This window comes from Ambystoma mexicanum, chromosome 5p (genome assembly GCF_040938575.1).
Source record: "Ambystoma mexicanum isolate Mex_15411 chromosome 5p, UKY_AmexF1_1, whole genome shotgun sequence".
NCBI classification, from domain to species: Eukaryota; Metazoa; Chordata; class Amphibia; order Caudata; family Ambystomatidae; genus Ambystoma; species Ambystoma mexicanum.
Genome location: NC_090930.1, coordinates 768328870 through 768346030, shown reverse-complemented (window position 1 = coordinate 768346030; position 17161 = coordinate 768328870).

The following is a 17161-nucleotide window of genomic DNA, read 5'->3' as shown; positions in this document are numbered from 1 at the left end:
AAGGTGCGCTCTCCATCCTGCCGTTCTGTGCAAAGGCGCGTCATGGCTGGGCACCTTTCCACCGAGTTACTTCACAGGCGTGGGCCCGGGAGTCAAGGCCGGCTGCGACTCCGCTCTTGAGGTAAGTCTTTAGCTTTTGAAAGGAATGATTGTCTGCAATTGTTGTTGCCCTTTTGACCTTCTCTTTCTCTCGTTGTTGCAGAAAGGATGATGGAGACGCCGAGCTGATGGAGAGGGCAGTGCTCGGGTAGGTAAGAGAATGCACGAAGCGCGGCGCTATGAGCGTCTTTGAATAAGGCTAACTTGTTCTATCCTTCCTTGCAGGTCACCGAGAAGTTCCTGGAAGAAATGCGGGTTGATGGAAGCGGAGCATAGAATGGAAGAGGTCCGGGCGGCGGTAGAATTGCTAGGAAAGCTTTGGTAAGTAAGCGGAGACTGGAGGCGATGGAATAGGAAGATGAACGCTTACGAATTGTCCTCTTCTTGTCTCTCCTCTCTAGGATGTTGCTAGTGGAAGAAGACAAGTTCCAGGGGAGGTTCCGGAATGATCGAGGAGCTGGATGCAGAACATAACGATGTTCTTCTTTTCCCTGAAGATGCAGGCCAAGGATGCTGCAAGCAGGTCTCGGTGAACGTCACGCTGCAAGTGCAGAACAACACGAAGCGCGTGCCTCAGCTCGGGTGTGGCTTAAATAGCCAGCAGGTATCCCAGGTGCCTTCAGGGCGGACCACGCCCTCGATGCTAGACTGCATGATGCAGTTCTACATTGATCCTTGTGGGGGCAGCCATGTTGGTCCATTGCCCAATGGAAGCTCCACCTATCATATGAGCCTGGCTCCAGGACTGCCGAGAGGGGCATGACTGGGCCCTTGGGGCCTTGTAGGAATACTGTGGCGAGGGACAGAGGCCCTGAGTTCCCAGGCCAGGGGTTAAGGTCGTGACACCGCCGAGCTGGGCATGACCCCGTTCTTGCCCATTCACGGGTGCCGGAAAAAATGCAACTTTGGCAGCAGCCGTGCCCTTAATAAGGGCACGGCTACCACCAGAGTTGTAATGAGGCCCATTGTCTGCTGCAATAAAGCAGCAGAAATGCTAATTAGGATACCATAGCCACTCATCCTCCCCTCTTTTCCATATGTCGAATTCCCTTGTCGTTTCTGCCTACACAACATCACCTGGTGCTGTTTTGCATACACCTATTGCCCTTTTACCTTACTCTGGGCCCCCATCCATCTGGGCCACCCAATCTGCTGCATTGATGCAATGGAGAGAACAGCTGCTATGTATAACTGGGGCCCCGGGGTAGAGCGTGGTTATCCAGTCTTTGGCACAGCTAAAACATTTTCACGGGCAACTGTACAAACATGTGGTGGTATTTTGTGTATTTTGTTTCTCTGATGCATCTGAGGCATTTATGTCAGTTCTTTGACTGTCTTTTCACTGTCTGTGCAAGTGCTGCCTCTATGGGACTACATAGATGTAGTGCCACCATTGCTCCCTGTCATCCATTGGCACACACTTTCCAGCAGAGTGTTCAAGTCAGCAGATTTGTTTTCTGTTTATTCTGTCTGAAGTACTGACATTCTTTTGACTTTTGCTGTGGACTAAAACACACCAGCTTGGATCATCTAGGCATCAGGGTGCTGCCAGTGGTGTGTTCTGGATGCCTTGCTATGATGCAATATGCTTTCTGGTTTATGACAGAAAGGCTGTTTCTCAGAGAGAATGTACCTAGGTGGAGGCAGAGCTCCTAATACTACTTCAGTCTCTGTGGTCTCGTGGTCTCATTCTCCTCCTCTGTATCACTGCTTTCCAGCAGCAGCGCATATTCTTCCCTGGACTCTAATGAATCCTAATCTTTTAAGATCAGATGGAGATGTGTATTTTCTTTCCCCAGCTATTGTTCAACTACCCGATGTGCAATTTTTCCCCCAATCTTTAGTAGATTTGTTCTGTACCGCCCCCCTTACTTCCCCTTAAATGGTAGGATGAACTCAAAGTGCAACCTCCTCTGTTTGTCCTGGTGATGTTAATTGGCATGGTACCATACCCATATATGTACTTGCTCTGGTCATGTAATAATCCAGAGTGACTTGTAACAAGGGTGTGGAACATGAGTGATTATACACCTTCAATGCACCACATGACGTTTTGCCTTCCACTGTACATACAGCAGGCACTGCTGCAAATGTAAATAGACTATGAGCAGCCCTCCCTATGGCTCATTTGTTTGCTGTTGACATCTTGTCACAATTTGTCTTTCACTCACTGACTCCTGTATCACCCACCTCATCAAGCTTTATAACATTTCCCTCAAAAATCACCTGAGTGTGACTCTTCCACATGCAGCCATCAGGTATAAACTGCTCCTCCTCCTGGGTGACACTTGATGGCATGTGTTGTATCACGCATTTCAAGAGATGGACACAAACTGGCGTATCAGCTGTGTCTTCAAATCAAATGATGCAAGTATCACTCTCCCTCAAGATGTCACCATGGGTTGCTTGCTCTTTCAAATCTCCTTCCCAAGTGTCACCCAAGAGCACATTTTCCATCAACTCACTTCCATCGATGAACATGAACTGGTTTATTATCCACCTCTATGAATCTCTGCTACATCCTTCCCAAACATATCACATGAGTGTGACTCTCTTACAATCTGCATTCAGGTATTTCCTGCTCCTGCTTCCAGCTGTCATCCAATGGCACATTTCCTGCCCACTCTCTTCCAGAGACGGATACTAACTGGTATGTCACTCGCTTCCAAGAATAACTTCTGCCCTTCAAAGTGAAGTGTGCACACTCTCCCACAAGCTGCCATGAGGGATGCAAGGCTCCTCCTGATCCACCTCCCAGATCTCACACAACAGCATGTGTATTATCGACTTCAAGAGATGAACAGTGGCTGGTGTAGTCCCTGCCTCCCCAAATCTCTGATGCTTCCTCCAACAAATCTGAACCAAGCATGACTCTCCCATAAGTTGCCATCAATTCCCCGTTGGTCCTGCTCCCACACTTCAGTTAAGTACCTATTTCCTAAATTTCCAGAAATGACCTCCTGCCTTTCCGAAAGCTGCCTAGGGCTGAAAAAGTGCTCCAACCTCCTGTTTCACTTTAAACCATGTGGTCAAAATACAGACAAACCATTTAAAGAGTTTGTCTGAAGTTCTACCTGGTGGAACAAACTGATATTTGGGCTAAAGAAAACAAGAACTACTCACAGAGAATTTTTAAATATTCCCAAATTACCCTACAATCAATTTGTACGATGTAACTCTAGCAATGGGACATGCAGGACGAGTCTCCTTGAACATCTCCATTACCTCCTTCTCCTCCCCTTCAGATAGGTCCACCACCTAATGTGGTACATCCACCGGCTAGTCATCCCCTTTAAGTCTGTCTTGACTGACCTCTCCCTCATCCTCAGCAGCATCCCAACCCTCCTGGATGGAGACAACTTCCTTCTCAATGTCGCTACTGTCATGGTGCAGGCACCAAAAACCCTGAAACTGGTGGGGCCATCCCGGACTTTGGCCCCCTTGGGGGCTTATCAGGCCCCAGCCAGGCTCACCTGGACTCAGTCCTGGCACCTCTGGCGCCAGGCTCATGGAGGTGTTAGTTACATGGTCCTTTAACTTGGCTCCGAGAGGCTGAGCCATTCAGTTCAGGGTGTGGCCTGGATCTACTTTACCTGAGAGAAGGGATACGGAGAAGAGGACTATTTTCTTGGAACTACTTGCAAGGCTATTTAAACCGCACCCAACAATCTGAACACGCTTCGCGTTATTCTGCACTCCTGCAGCATAACGCTCACCGTGTCAGACCAGTTCTTGCTTCCTTCTGCCATGCCCGCCCAGTGTCTTCCATCAGCACCTGCGAACAGAGAATAGCAGGAGTTATTTAAGCATCGAAGGCCTTACCTGCAGTACATCCAGATCTCATCTCCTGCTTTCCCAAGGACTGCCGCATCTGCAGAACAGAACGAAAAGCACCCTCTCGGGTAGCTACTCACCTGATCGGCCTGCTCCAGGAACTTCATCGGACAGTTCTTCACTCAGCAGCACGCTGCAGCTCCACACCGCCACACGGCTCTTCTATTCTTCTTCCAGCACTCACACCGTACTTGCTGAACAGAAAAGGACAAACAGGTTAGTCACACGTAGCAAAGGAAAGCTACAGAGGCGAACATTCGCATGCCCAGCACAGCGCAATACTTACCGGCAGGAATCCTGAGCATCATTGTCAGGAGGGTCATCCATCATCCGAAGGTCGCCTAACGCCGCACCTGCAAGACAATAACGGACATTAGTTATCTTGAACAGACAGACTTAAAGGCAGTCATTCCAAGCAGTTATTGGAATAGAGACTTACCTGCTTACTCCCGGGCCTTCTACTTCAGCAACTTCCTTCAGATCAGTGACGTAACTCGATCCAGGAATAACTCTGAACCGCGCCCCTGCCAGAGTGTGCAGGACGGAGAGCTCGCCCATTAAAAAAACAGAGGTGAGCCAGAAGAAGTGGAGGATAGACCAGAAGGAGGTGAAACCACTGACCAGCTCCCTTCGGTAGCTAATATCTTGTTTTCGACTTGCAGGCTAACATCTCCTGAAGCATGGACTAAGGGGAGGCTAGCATCACCAGCCAAGCAGAGCAGCATCAGGACAGACAATACCCTATGCACACGAACACGCCCCGTGGAGACCAGGTGAGCGTGACAGAACGCGAAGCCTACACAAAATTCTCTACCTGGGCGTCATGGAAACCTTGGAAACTGATCAGCTAGCCCAGCTTTTGGGGGAACTCAGGGCCGAGGTCCATTCGGCTAGACAGGAAACCAATGCCTTACGAAGAGAACTGATTGTAGCCAAGGAGTGCACCGACAATCTCGCCAGGCAGCTGCTCCAGTCACAGGTGGGCCAGACGCTGCTACCCGGGGTGGGGTCAGCGGTACCCCCCGTATCAAGCAATCCGGTTCAGGTGGTCCTCCCAGGAGCTGTACCCTTGGCACCCCCAGAACGATTCGCTGGGGATCGGAAAAGGTATGCAGTGTTTATGAACAAGTGCCGTCTACATTTTCTATGCAGGCCAGGAGCCTTTCCAAACGACCAGTCCAAAGTGGCTTTGTACTTTCATATCTTAGCGGCAGTGCTGCTGACTGGTCTGTACCGCTGGTCAGTCAGGATGATCCCATTTTGCGAGACTTTCAAAGATTTCAATTGGATATGGAGAAGCTGTTTGCCTGGTGTTGTCAAGGTCAGGCATTAGATAATGAGCTCTTGTCTTTGCGTCAGGGCAATCAGGATTTGTTAACATACATCGCGACCTTCAACAGACTGGTTGTGGAAACTAATTGGCCGGACGACAAGAGAACAACGCTTTTTTACCGTGGTATGAGAGGGGAGTTAAAGGACGTTTTAGCTCAAGTGGTGAACCCGCCCAGGGACTGTGCTGAGTACATAGACTTGGTAGTCCAGCTAGATCATAGACTGCAGAATCGTAAGGCAGATTGTGCTAGAATTGATTCTAGAGTATTCATGGGCCCCAATGAAAATGCCTCCAGGACCACCGATGTGTCAGAACCCATGCAAATCAGGGGAAGTACGGGCGCAGTTAACCAAGGCCGAAAGGGATAGGAGAAGACAACAACAGTTGTGTTTATATTGTGGTTCAGCCAGCCATTTTCTCAGAGAGTGCCCAGTGAAGCCACCCAAAAAGGCAGTAGGAGTCGCTGGTAAGGTTGAAACAGAGTCTGAGCCGGAAAACTTCTCCGCCCGGCAGGCGTAGAGGTCTGCTTGCCGAGCAAAAAGAAGGACTCCCAGACTTTGCACTGTCGAAAGAGAAAGTATATTGTGTCTCCTATTGTAATAAATATATTAATATTGGCCTACGCCAAGCTGCTCAAAAGTCACTTGCGAAAGAAATCCGTGTTGCAAGGTCCTGACCTTAAATCCATGTAAGCCGCCATTTTAGGTCAAACTGCCATTTTAGGATTCGCTTTGTAAAAGTCACCCTGTGAGTTAAAATGGTGGACGATGTCATTCCAGAATACAACATGGCCATCTTGACCTCTGTACATAGCTAATGTGTAACTTGCCTGCAGGCCACTTGTTGAGGTTGTGAACTGAGAACTTGTCCTTCGTTGACCTATGTGTAGAAGGATTACTCATGCAATGAAACTAATCCATGAGCATATGTTGAGACAATGTATTCAAATACTGAACGAAGAACATTTGTTTAACTACATTGTATTAATGTTTGAGAAGGCCTGCATGGAAAATCTTAGAATACACAGTTATTGCATAAGCTTGTTGATACATGTATTAAAGGCAAACCAGTTATATGCGGTTGTTTGAGACTTGGCACGAACCCTAGATTGGTGATGTATTAAAAAGAATATTAACCCGAAGTGGGGCTGGACATCGTGCCCACCAAATGTATAAAAAGCGAATGCATTCTTATGTAGAGGGTCTCTCACTGAACACACTGAACCACGCTGGAGTTCGTGTGTTGTACTGAGGGCCGATAGCTATCTGATTTTGCTATGTTTTTGTAACTGGATTCAGTATAAAATAAAGTACTTTGTATGTTCCTTTGTAACCCGTGTTCGGTGTATTTCCTTTTGGGGTACTCAGCCTCGATATTTTGATTCTGTTTTCACAGTTGGTGCCCGAATAGGGACCCTCAAGATTGATGCCGGATTGTTGAAGGTTGATGCACGCTATCGGACTGGGATCACACGGTGTGACATAAGGGGCCCCCTGAACGAGACGCGACACCTCAGCAGCGCTGCACGACCCGATCCTTGGACGATAAGCATGGGGTCCAAGATGGCATCTTGACGAGGGTCCACTCATCGAGGCGGGCAGATTTGCCGAAATCACCATACACGAGGTAAGATTAGTTAGGTAAGATTCTTAGAAATCCGATCGGACCTCCTTAGGTTTGGTCAGGTGAGTCTTGACCCGATTCTTAATTTAACCCTGACAATTTGAATGTTGGTGCATTGTATCTGCAGACACAATTATTGACCAGGTAACACCAAGAAATTGAGATAAGCCTGGGAAATTGTTTACCTGCTTTAGGGCATTATTCCGCAGTGATAGACAATCTTTGGAATTTAGCCGTCTCGCACCACAGGAGGGGTCGCCGGCATGTACTATGTACTGTAAGCATGGCATTGGAAGTATAGTATTTAATGACATTTGGCACAGACAAACCAGACATGCCTCCGAACTTCAGTGGCCAATCAATGGTAGTTTTGAAATCCCTCATATTGAGTATTTAGAGTCAATTCTATTAAAGAAAAAGGCTAGACCTGCAGCATTTGATGTTTTGCAGGATTGGAAAAAAGAAGCGTTGCAACAACTCAAAAGTAGAGAAAAACATGCACGCCGTCATAAAACGAACGCTGAAAAAGCATTGTTATATGATCAGGACAAACAGTCTGAGGCGACTAAAAATATGGATAGGGCTTTCTCACTGGGTATTCAGAAAATCTATCCTTCTAAAGATCTTCATATTTCTGATGAGTTTATTGACAACATATTAAATGAACAAAGGCCTGGTGCCTCTGCGCCACCTCCGTATGTTCCTCTTCCTGCTGCTTTGCCTCTTCCTCCTGTTATTCCTGCTCCACCTGTTGTTGTTCCCGTTGTTCTTGCTCCGCCTAATGTTCCCCTTCCTCCAGCTCCCCCACCTCTTTTTATCGCACCAGTTATAGTACCTCCATCAAATATGCCTGCTCCCTCTCTTCCAAGTGGTCCTGAGCCGCTTGTAATCGATCGAGGTGCAGGAACAAAGGTTGTCACTCTCAATACTGTACCGCCGGAGAAGAAACGTGAGTTAATTGCATGGGCTAAGCATTGTATGGAGAAGGATGATCGAGCTGTTTTTATTGAAGGTTTAGGGATTCAGTTATGTATAATGTGGGGAAGATTAAATAATGCAGATCTTCCACAATGGTTAAGGGATCTAAATACTCTAGCACTTTCTAGAGACACTGTGGAGAAGGTAAATAAGCATGTCAAGAGGTTATTTGGGTATAGGAAGGAGTTCAAAAGTTACAGAACGAGGATGACGAGGAGGAAAATATGTATGTACAGAAACGGTTCCTTCCATGTCGTAAATCGATATCTGAGGAAACGCAAATTTGTAAGAAAGACGCAATTAGATGGATTTCAGACATATCAATAACTCCAGTTGAGGTATATGACACATATAGTCAATATACGCTAGAAATGCAGAGGAAAGTGATACAGGTAATGGTAGAGTACCTGCAGGATGAGTGTGTAAAAAGGAAGATTAGTTGTCTCACAGAGTTATTGAGCATTTATAAGGGAGCCTTTTCACTTGACACTTCTTCGACTGCCTTAGCACTCGACATGGCTCTGTTGCTTAGTAAGCGTTCGGAGTCACCTACTTCTCAGTTGCCTATGAGAGAGGTTCCTCCGACATTTGTCACGAAGGTTGAGATTGCGGCCGATGTTGCACGGAATATAGTCGCTGTGGACATTCCTGCGCATTATGTATCGCAGTTCGTTCACGTCCCGTTCTCAAGACAGGAAGTGAATACTATTAGGCAATCTATTCCTGATATTAGGAAAAATCCGACATGGTTCTTTAAAGAGATAGAGTCCATTTTGCAGTCCCCAGTGTTCACCCTGGGCGACATTAATTTGTTGTTTCCTGTACTCCTGCCCGTAGATTTATGGAAACAAGTTAGAACTATTGACGACGTACCCGGGTTGGGAGATACATGGGTGAATATAACTAGACTCGATGGGGAAAGGCCAGCTGGTGAAAGACCGGCTCGGGTGATATTAACTTTGCCTGACAGAATCGTTGCTAAATTAAAAACCATAATCCCCGAAAAGAGAATTATTTGGGACAAGCTTACGGCCTGTGTCCAAGGAAAGTCTGAGGGTGCTACCGAGTTCTTTAATAGGTTCGAACAGGTATTCTCGGATTTCAGAGGACAAGACTTAGGCACAGAGTCTGGGAAAAGGTTATTTGTGGACACATTTGTACGTGAATTGCTGCCTGACATCCAGTCACAAATTATGTCTTCTGAGAGCGCTTGGCAGGCGAAATCACAATCAGAAGTACTGCACATGGCTCAGTACTATGAGAACCGTGTCAATAATGAAAAGGATAGGATTGAAAAACGGAAAAACTAAAGTGCTATTGCAGCAAATTGTTAGGGGCCCCAGAGGGGGTAGTTCTCAGGTTAGAGGTCAGTATGTCCCACAGGGGAATGTGCCCTTGGGTCCTGTGAACATTACCCAGTGCGCTTATTGTCGCAGAGAGGGTCATTGGCGAGCACAATGCCCCGTCCTTCAACAAAGGTCAAATAATACATTTGGTAATATGGGTAGGTGATCCAGAGGTCACCTGGGCGTAGGGGGCCTGGTAGAGGTCAGTTTGCATAGGACCCTCAGCAACCTTTCTCGCAGGACAATCAGGCTCCGAGTGTGGACACCAGGAACATATTTGATCCTCCTTCCGCTGCATATTTATCTGAAGAGCTTCTTTTTGATGATATTCTGTTTCGTTAGGATTGCCCGAAGCAGGGTTTGGAACCTACACCTATTCCCGTCAATCAGAAAGGTCCCTACGTTGAAATGGTGGTGGGAAATAGGAAACATCAGTTTTTGATAGACACTGGATAGACACTGGAGCACAGAAGTTGATCATTTGCGGGTTCCAAACATTCCACTGTCAGGGCAAACCAATGTTTCTATATGGTTTTCTGGTACACCAGTTGTTTGTCCGGTTTCTATGCTGTACATATTTCTTTGGGTCCCTTTACGGACCATTGTCCATTTCTGTTGACTTCGGATTGCGGAGAGAACTTGCTGGGGTTGAATCTGTTAAAAGAATTAAATGCAGTGATTTATTGTTCTTCTGATGGAGTACGCTTGCCGATTTCACCACAGCAATTTTCTGCCTCGCAATTCTTGACTAGACCTTTGCCTCCAGAATTCATTAATGTGCCAGAGAGCTTGTGGGTTGTCGACGACAATGATGTTGGTGTTTTACAGATTGAGCCTGTCAAGATAGTTTTGAAACATGGAATTGAGCTGCCACGCATTCCCCAGTATAAGATTTCGGTTGAGGGTGAGCGAGCTTTGAAATGTATTGTTTCCGATTTTGTGCATCGTGGGGTGATTGAAGAAATTTCAGGAAGTTTCTGTAACAGTCCGATTTTACCCGTGTACAAGAAAGGCGATAATGCAATTCCATTCTGTTTCATAATTGATTTACGTGCCATTAATAAAGTTGTGGCACCACAATTTCCAATTGTGCCTGATGTAATGACAATCCTCAGCATGATTCCAGCTACAGCTACTTACTTTAGTGTTGTGGACCTGAAGAATGCGTTCTTTAGTATTCCTATACACAATGATAGTAGATATTTGTTCGCGTTCACCTTAGGCGGACGCTCGTTCACATTTACTCGTGCACCTCAAGGGTACACAGAGAGTCCTAGCATTTACAGTAGGGCTTTAAAAGAACAGCTTAATACCCTTGAATTGCCCTCTACCTGTACTTTGCTTCAGTATGTTGATGATTTGCTTCTAGCTGCTGACTCTGAGAGTGCCTGTAAGGAGGGCAGTGTGTCATTACTTATTCATCTAGCTAAGCATGGTCACAAAGCTTTGCTTACGAAATTTCAATATTGTTGTCAGGAGGTCGCCTATTTAGGCAATCTCCTGTCAAAAGAGGGAAGAAAATTGACACCTGAAAGAATAAAACACATTTCTGGCATGTCTGTCCGAAATACACAGAAGGAAGTTAGGGCCTTAATAGGTATGGCTTCTTTCTGTAGGTTGTGGATCCCAAATTTTTCACTAGTGATCAAACCGATGTTGGCTTTGACGAAGAAGGGCATTTCTTCGCCATTGCCATGGAACGCGGTACGCCAGCAGTCGTTTGACTTGCTTAAGACTGCATTATGCTCTGCACCAGTTTTGGGCACACCAAACTATGAAAAGGCCATTGTGTTGTTTGTGCATGAATGTGATGGATGTGCTTTGGCTGTATTAACCCAAGAACATGGAGGGAAGAATAGGCCGTGCGGTTACTTTTCTTCCACCCTTGATCCTGTAGCATGCGCTTTGCCAAGATGTTTGCGAGCTGTCGCTGCTGCTGCCGCATCTGTAAAACAGAGTGAGGGAATGGTCCTAGGCCATGATCTAACCCTGATGGTGCCTCACTCTGTAGATGTTCTACTGAACCGAACTCAAACGCAACACCTCACTTCTGCACAGTTGACAAGATATGAATTGATCTTGTTTGCTTCTCACATTCAATTTAAGAGGTGTTGTGTTCTTAATCCGGCTGAACTCCTACCTTTCCCGCAAGATACTACTTGCGGCGATGAAGTGCCACATGATTGTTGTATACGACCGAACAAAAGACAAAGGGTAGAATTGATTTGAAGGATACTCCCTTGGATAATCCGCAAGGAGAGCTGTTTTGTGACGGCTCCTGCTTCAAACTTCCGGATGGTACATCCACAGCTGCCTTTGCGATCACTACATTGAGCACGGTTGTGGAAACTAAGAGAATCACGCATGATTCTGTGCAGGCCGCAGAGATTATAGCATTGACCCGAGTTTATGAACTTTCCGAAGGGCTTGCAGTAAATATATATACTGATAGTCAGTATGCCTTTGGGGTGGTCCACAACTTTGGGAGACTTTGGTCAGAGAGAGGGTTCCTAACTTCACATGGCACCAAAAATCAACATGGCTCCCTAATAGTACAACTACTCTCAGTGCTTGCGCTCCCTACTCAGTTAGCAGTTATGAAATGTGCAGCACATCGAAAGATTACCAATGATATAGGGAAATAGCTAGCCAAACTCCTACTGATCTCCTTACGGAGATGTATGTTTCAAGGGAATCTGTAGATGCTTATGCAATAGATGAGGGTGTTGGGTCTGTACGGGATATCCAAGCTGATGCCATGTTAGAAGAATCCAAAAGGTGGGCTGAAGGCTTGGGGAAACTGGATGATGACGGGTGTTGGGTGGACATAGTAGAACGGAAATGGCTACTCCCTGATGTGTACGTCATGATGATGGTCATCATGGCCCATGGTTCTACGCATGTATGTGCCCAGAAAATGACAAAAATGTTAGAAAAAGTTTGGGTAAACGAAAACATTTCGAAAATTGCCCAGCGCTACGTCCGGGAGTGCATGATTTGCCTACAACACAACGTGGGAAAGGGGACAGTAACTCCGAGGGGTAGTTTTGGGCCGCCCTCTGTCCCCTTTGAAGTGATCCACTTTGATTTCATTGAAATGGAACAATGCGATAATAAGAAATATGTACTGGTGGTTATCTGTGCTTTTAGTAAACGGGTTGAGGCTTTCCCTGTTAAAGATGCTACAGCTATGACTACTGCAAAAACCATGTTAAAAGAATACTTCCCAAGGTTCGGTTTGCCAAGAGTTATCTGGTCGGACAATGGTCCACATTTTGTCGCCGCTGTAATTCTGCAGATATGTACAGCATTATGAATTGACAAACGGATCCATTCGGCCAGACATGCTCAGAGCGCCGTACTAGTAGAAAGATACAACGGTATCATCAAGAACAAGCTCGCTAAGACGTGTGCTGGTACCAAACTAAAATGGCTGGACGCCTTACCGATCGTGTTGTTATCCATGCGCACAACCCCTCAAACTAAGACTGGGCTCTCTCCATTTGAGGTGGTAATAGGGAGACCTGCCAATATTTGGAACCTTCCTAAATGTAACTCGTTAAGAAATATCGAAAATGTACTACTTTTAGATTATTGTAGCCAATTGACTAAAAACCTGTATTTGATTTATCACCAGATACGAGAAGCTTTACCTGTGCGATACGAGCACCCGGGCCACAGCATACGGCCTGGAAGTTGGGTGCTCATCAAATCGTTTGAACGCTCCTCTTGCCTTGCGCCTCGCTGGCGTGGGCCATTCCAAGTCCTGTTGGTCACCCAGACAGCGGTGCGGGTCGCTGGGAGAAAGAACTGGATACACGCGTCCCACATCAAGAAACTTCCTCACCCTGTGCCACACGTTACAGAAGAAACAGAACCCCTCGCTGACACTGCAACCAATGATCTCAAAGCAGTAAGTGTCACTGAGAGTGTGTCAGAGAATTTCTCTGAGCCCGTGAAGCTTGGGGAAGCTGCCATTTTGTCTACGCACTCTCCACAAATTTTGCATCCGGAAACTGCTATTTCGAATTCAATACCTTCACTTGCTTCCGACATGTTGCTTCCAGCAGGAAGTGACGACGTCTTGTTTCCGGATCAATCAGTACCGGGAAAAGTACGATATAATCTACGACCACGAAGATTGACTTACGGCACGGTTTTGCTGTGCATTTGATAGACTTACGGCACGGTTTTGCTGTGCATCTGATAGACTTACGGCACGGTTCGGCTGTGCATTCGGAGAAGGAAAAGAGTCATTGAGGGCTTGCTTTTTGCCCAAATTTGAGAAAGGGGATTCTGTTGGCTAGGGTTGTGGAAGGACTAAGAAGTCGCTCGACCGGGAGGTCGCCAGCAACAAACTTTGGAGTATCCGTTTGAAGACTACGATGCCCGCCACCGCTACTGTTCGTTTGGGACTTGTAAATAAGGGGGTAACCAACCGGTACAATGGACAAAAGGCCTGGGCCCCGAAAATGTATTGCTGTATTTTTATAATGATATTTGGGTTTTTAATAGTCGCTGCCTTAGGATTGTGGTACCTCGAGGAAATTCACTCTTTAGAACTTTTGTTGCCTACTGAAAGTGCACCCATTGTTCCTACTCCCTTTGTACATGTGCATACTCTATCCCCTAGGGATTCTCAGCACAGACAAAGGTACAACAATAACACTTTACTCTTTATCATGAATGCCACACATGCCATTTTTAATAAATCTAACTGTTGGGTCTGCTCACATTCACAGCAACAGGGGGATAATGGGCTAGGTTGGTATATTCATCCTTTACCGTTGACGACTGCTTGCTATGCTTCTCTTAGAGCACTTTTCTTTGGCCGATGGAATGATAGCATCTCAGGGAACTTTGATGGCACCAATTTGAATAGTTTTGAGAAACGTGTTTTGACTCCCCTGGGATGCTTGCTTTTTGCAAATAGGAGTAAACCAAATGTTGCTTCTATTAGGCCTTCTGATAAACTGTCTTGTCCTTTCCAATCTTTGATTTCCTTTAAGATGGCTCCAATAGGCAATAAGGATGCCATGCCTCCTTCTTACACTGTTAACCATAGCCCCGATTCAGTTTCTTTTTGCATACAGAGGAATGGAACTCAGTCAATGGGAAATGTTCTAGGTTGTGCCAACGTTGCAAATTTGACTGGGGAAAACAGACCTTTGTATGTAGGCGAACCTGTCTACTTTGTCTGCGGTAATGTAGCATTCCCATGGTTGCCCAGGGATTTGCAGGGAACCTGTTATTTAGGGATCCTGTTACCTGGGATGTTTATAGCTACTACAAAAGAAGTTTCGAAGGCTCGTCCACGACGGGACGAGAATGGTGACACCCCAGCACAAATCTTGGGAGATATAGCTAAATCAGTTGTGCCATTTTGGGTGCAGATAGCGTATTCGGAAGTTATCAGAAAACTGCAAGAGTACTGGAGAGAACCATCAACCAGACCACGGACATACTCTATAATATGACGTTGGAACAAAAGGCGATAAGATTAGTAGCACTTCAAAATTGAATGGCATTAGATGTCATTCTAGCTGAGCATGGTGGAGTGTGCAAATTAGTGGGGTCCGCTTGCTATGTTTTCAACCAGATTCCTCCCCAACTATCTTCAAGGCAATACAGAATCTGCACGTCCTTAGTTCCGAAGTGCATGCTCCCGAGGGAAATTGGGATCTAAGCGCTTGGTTCTGGGACTTCTTGCGATCTTGGGGTTGGAAGGTACTTTCGGTCTTACTAATTATTTTGGGAATCCTGTTGTTTCTTTGTTGCTGTATTCAGTGTCTACCTGATATGTGTTCGATGCTAGGGGGATGTTGCGCACAAGCATTAGGTTTGATAGGACATAAAGTGTATGCCCCGGATAAAACTTCCAAAGAATATGTGTTGAAAGATATTGTAGCAAATGACCCAATGGCAATAGATATTTCCAATAGTGATTCAGGGTGCATGGACGATGATGCATGGAGTTATTTGCAAGGAGATCCAAAGTAGTTTCTAACACTTGGCATAGGCCAAAAGGAGGGTTTGTCGAAAGAGAAAGTATATCGTGTCTCCTATTGTAATAGATATATTAATATTGGCCTACGCCAAACTGCTCGAAAGTCGCTTGCGAAAGAAATCTGTGTTGCAAGGTCCTGACCTTAAATCCATGTAAGCCGCCATTTTAGGTCAAACCGCCATTTTAGGATTCGCTTTGTAAAAGTCACCCTGTGAGTTGAAATGGTGCACGATGTCATTCCAGAATACAACATGGCCGTCTTGACCTCTGTACATAGCTAATGTGTAACTTGCCTGCAGGCCACTTGTTGAGGTCGTGAACTGAGACCTTGTCCTTAGTTGACCTATGTGTAGAAGGATTACTCGTGCAATGAAACTAATCCACGAGCATATGTTGAGACAATGGCCCTCATTCTGACTCAGGCGTTAAGGGTTTTACGGCGCCGTAAACGGCACCGACCCTTAACGCCTGATTACAAGGTTCCCTTTGCGGGATGGCTTTTAACGGCTGCTTTTTTGCAGCCGTTAAAATCCATGCCGCAAAGGGACCTTGGCGATAATTACGGCACCGTAATTTACGGTGCCGTAATTATCGCCTTTCCCCATTCCCATTATGCCCTATGGGGCGAAAATGGGAATGGGGAAGGGTAAAATGGGAAATGGGGATTTACCGCCCCACTCACCTTGGAATGGGGCGGTAAATCCGCCAACCACCATGGCGTAAACGTAGTTTACGCCATGGTGGTAAGGGTTTGACCCAGGCGGTAACTTACCGCCTGGGTCGTAATGAGGTCCAATGTATTCAAATACTGAACGAAGAACATTTGTTTAACTACATTGGGCCTCATTATGACCCAGGCGGTAAGTTACCGCCTGGGCCGTGACTTTACCACCATGGCGTAAACTACGTTTACGCCATGGTGGTAGGCGGACTTACCGCCCCATTCCAACCTTGGCGGGGCGGTAAATCCCTATTTTCCCATTTTCCCTTCCCCATTCCCATTTTGCCCCATAGGGCATAATGGGAGTGGGGAAGGCGTTAATTACGCCACCGTAAATTACGGTGGCGTAATTAACTCCATGGTCCCTTAGCGCCATGGATTTTAACACCTAGGTGTTAAAACCTCCATGGCGCTAAGGGACCTCGTACTCAGGCGGTAAGGGTCGGGGCTGTTTACGCCGCCGTAAAACCCTTACCGCCTGAGTCGTAATGAGGCCCATTGTATTAATGTTTGAGAAGGCCTGCATGGAAAATCTTAGAATACACAGTTATTGCATAGGCTTGTTGATACATGTATTAAAGGCAAACCAGTTATATGCGGTTGTTTGAGACTTGGCACGAACCCTAGATCGGTGATGTATAAAAAAGAATATTAACCCGAAGTGGGGCTGGACATCGTGCCCACCAAATGTATAAAAAGCGAATGCATTCTAATGTACAGGGTCTCTCACTGAACACACTGAACCACGCTGGAGTTCATTGTGTTGTACTGAGGGCCAATAGCTATCTGATTTTGCTATGTTTTTGTAACTGGATTCAGTATAAAATAAAGTACTTTGTATGTTCCTTTGTAACCTGTGTTCAGTGTATTTCCTTTTGGGGGTACTCAGCCTCGATATTTTGATTCTGTTTTCACAGCAACTAGTTTTGCCTATGGTCGTTATAAACCACCAGCAACCGTCTCAAATGCATGCAGTCAGAGCATACATCGACAGTGGAGCCATTGGAAATTATATGGATCAAGAATTGGCTTCAAGGATGAACCTTTCCCTTTGCGAAAAGGCAACAACAGACTTAGTCACCACAGTCGACGGAACTGAAATAGCTTCGGGTCCGGTAACACACTCTATGGCTGAGATGACTCTTTTGTGCCAAGACAGTCATCGGGAAACCATAGTGTTTGATATAATCAAGGCCCCACAATTTCATATAATTCTGGGT